The 3,480-nt window shown below is 51.9% G+C and overlaps 1 pseudogene; it reads left to right on the top strand.

Moving 5' to 3' along the window:
- The first annotated feature begins 388 nt into the window (after positions 1–388).
- Positions 389–2,053, top strand: LOC109391991 (F-box/WD repeat-containing protein 2 pseudogene; annotated as a pseudogene).
- The last annotated feature ends 1,427 nt before the right edge of the window (positions 2,054–3,480 follow it).

Genomic DNA, 3,480 nt, shown 5'->3' with positions numbered 1-3,480 from the left:
CTGGTGTGAGCTGCCAAGAGCCACCGTGAGCGGCTGTCCAGAGGCCAGCGACCGATCTGCCTCACCCGAGAAGAGCGCAATGATAATACCAGCATGGACCAGTGAAGCAACGTCCTCCACAACTAGACTGAAGAACAAAAGGACAGCAACTCATCTGTTCCTCTTCCCCCTATTCCCCAGCACTGTTCCCCTCCTCCAATTCCCCAATAAAATCTTTAAAAAATAATAATAATAGACCGGAAGCCGCTCCCCTGTGAGGTTGCGGACTCGGAGCGGCGGCGGCTGGTCCAGACGCCATGGCTGCAGAGCAGACCTGGCCGCTGCGAGGCTCTGTCGGCCCAAGAGCACCTAGTCGGTGTGAGCTCCCCGCGAGGTCCCGGCCCCGGGGCGCTCACTCAGGTCAGTGCCACGTGGAACATGGCTCCGGGAGCCTGGGAGCGACGAACGGGTTGAAGGGATCTGGAGTTGATGTTAGAGATGGGAAAACTGAATCTCGGAGTTACTGCCTCCTAGTGCCTCAGTTTCCTTAGCTACGAAATGAGTTAACAGTGATGTCCCAGGGCTGCCGTGAGTTTGAAAGATGATGAAGTGTGGAGAGGTGGTTTATAAAGTACAAGCGCTGTGCTAATGTGAGGGACTGCGCCATAGTTGTGGGTATACCATGGAAACAGGTAAATTTTTCCATAACCTCATGGAGAGAAAGGACTTTGAGACATGGCTTGATAACATTTCTGTTACATTTCTTTCTCTGACGGACTTGCAGAAAAATGAAACTCTGGATCACCTGATTAGTCTGAGTGGGGCAGTCCAGCTCAGGCATCTCTCCAATAACCTAGAGACTCTCCTCAAGCAGGACTTCCTCAAACTCCTGCCCCTGGAGCTCAGTTTTTATTTGTTAAAATGGCTCAATCCTCAGACTTTACTCACATGCTGCCTCGTCTCTAAACAGCGGAATAAGGTGATAAGTGCCTGTACAGAGGTGTGGCAGACTGCGTGTAAAAATATGGGCTGGCAGACAGATGATTCTGTTCAGGACGCTTTGCACTGGAAGAAGGTTTATTTGAAGGCTATTTTGAGAATGAAGCAACTGGAGGACCATGAAGCCTTTGAGACCTCATCATTAATTGGACACAGTGCCAGAGTGTATGCACTTTACTACAAAGATGGTCTTCTCTGTACAGGGTCAGGTGACTTGTCTGCAAAACTATGGGATGTGAGCACAGGACAGTGTGTTTATGGCATCCAGATCCACACTTGTGCAGCGTGAAGTTTGATGAGCAGAAGCTTGTGACAGGCTCCTTTGACAACACTGTGGCCTGCTGGGAATGGAGTTCCGGAGCCAGGACCCAGCACTTCCGGGGACACATGGGGGTGGTGTTTAGTGTCGACTACAATGATGAACTGGATATCTTGGTGAGTGGCTCTGCAGACTTCACCATGAAAGTATGGGCTTTATCTGCTGGGACATACCTGAACACACTCACCGGGCACACAGAATGGGTCACCGAGGTGGTTTTGCAGAAGTGCAAAGTCAAGTCTCTCTTGCACAGTCCTAGAGACTACATCCTTTTAAGTGCAGACAAATATGAAATCAAGATTTGGCCAATTGGGAAAGAAATCAACTGCAAGTGCTTAAAGACATTGTCAGTCTCTGAGGATAGAAGTATCTGCCTGCAGCCAAGACTTCATTTTGATGGCAAATACATCGTCTGTAGTTCAGCAGTGGGCCTCTACCAATGGGACTGCCAGTTATGATATTCTCAGGGTCATCAAGCCTCCTGAGACAGCAAACTTGGCCTTGCTTGGCTTTGGAGATGTCTTTGCCCTGCTGTTTGACAACCGCTACCTGTATATCATGGACTTGCGGACAGAAAACTTGATTAGCCGCTGGTCTCTGCCAGAGTACAGGAAATCCAAGAGAGGCTCAAGCTTCCTGGCGGGCGAAGCGTCCTGGCTGAATGGACTGGACGGGCACAATGACACGGGCTTGGTCTTTGCCACCAGCATGCCTGACCACAGTATGCACCTGGTGTTGTGGAAAGAGCACAGCTGATGCCACGAGCTACCACCGTGACTGACTTTGGGTGCCGGGGCTGCAGGTTTTGGGTGCAACCTCTCTGGCAGCCAACTGCATGAACCAAAGTTCTCACCTAATGGTATCATCACGCAGTGCACAATCATTTATCTATGTTTGCCAGGGGGCCAGGGCTCGGGGTGGGGGAGGGCTCGTTTTATGGACATACAACGCAGCATGCTAATGGGGTACACCGTAGACTTCATTTGTACTTAGTTATGTTGGTCGGTATAAGAGGATGCATTTCGGGCTCATCTTTATTGAATACTGGTTTTAAGTAAAGAAATTTAAGAGGTTCATTAATCTGCTAATTGGTTGCCTATAAAAACACATTGTCTGTTAAAGCTTTTCACTATTGAAAAATAATAATAATAATAATAATAATAATAATAAAGGTTGTTTTTAAGCCTCTGTATTTGGGGGTCATTTGTTATGCAGTAGTAAAGAACAGCTCACACAGGGCATCTGCGTCCCTTGGGCCATATGTTCTTGAGCAAGTGCAGCACCTTCTCTGCCTCCATTCTCCCCCTGGTGCCACTCCTCCAGTTTCCTTCCCTTTGTTTTTGTCTTGCCTTAGAGTGGTTAAAAGTGAGGTAGCCTGAGCTGGAGTGAGCAGCAGGACATCCCCCAGAGACCGCCTTGGACGTCAGCCTGAGCTACGTCTGTGAGGTGAGTCCAGACCTGTTCAGCAGGTTGGCTCAGTGAGTGCCATCGAGCAGGGCAGTGTGCTCAGCACCACTGCAGTCGCCGTGTGGGCTGCCAGCACTGATCCACGAGGGCACCTGGCCACCCGCCTGCTGCTTGCATGTCTCAACTCTTGCCCAGTCCTCCTGCCTGCCCTGTCTCCCAGGGAGGCCGCTGCTGCCTCTGTCTGCCCTCCAGTTCCTGACGCTGTGCCCCTAGAACAGCCTGGGACCCACATCCAACAGGAACCTATGGGACCTGATTGAGTTGCTGTGTCGAGCTGAGCTGGCCTGGATATGGGGCCACGCTTGCTGCCCAAGACTGACCTCCAGCAGCTCCTGCCACTGCTCCTGGACAACTTCCAGGAGTGACCGGGGGAGGTACTGCAAGCCCCTGGGCCCAACCCAGCCTCCTCTGTAAGGCCAGACTGGCCCCTAAGGTGCCCTAGATGGGGACAGCAATGCTTGGAGGTTGTTGGAATGCCCGGGAACACTCTCCTCTGCTCCTGGCCTCCATGACCCATCCATCATCTTACTCTCCTGAGTGGGCCACCAGCGTGCCTGCCCACTGTCCCCACAGCCCCGGCAGCTGTGCTGCGCCCTGAGCTGGGTATGCGGTCACCATCATACCTGCTGGCGCTCGCTTGTGCAGCTCCTCTTGGATGTGACCTCCTGGGGCAGGTGGGTGGGCTTTCTCCCTCAAACACTCATACGGCCTCTGGG

The sequence above is a fragment of the Hipposideros armiger genome, unplaced genomic scaffold, assembly GCF_001890085.2.
Source record: "Hipposideros armiger isolate ML-2016 unplaced genomic scaffold, ASM189008v1 scaffold_310, whole genome shotgun sequence".
NCBI classification, from domain to species: Eukaryota; Metazoa; Chordata; class Mammalia; order Chiroptera; family Hipposideridae; genus Hipposideros; species Hipposideros armiger.
Note: the sequence above shows the minus strand (reverse complement) of the source record. Positions and strands in the feature narration are given on the sequence as shown.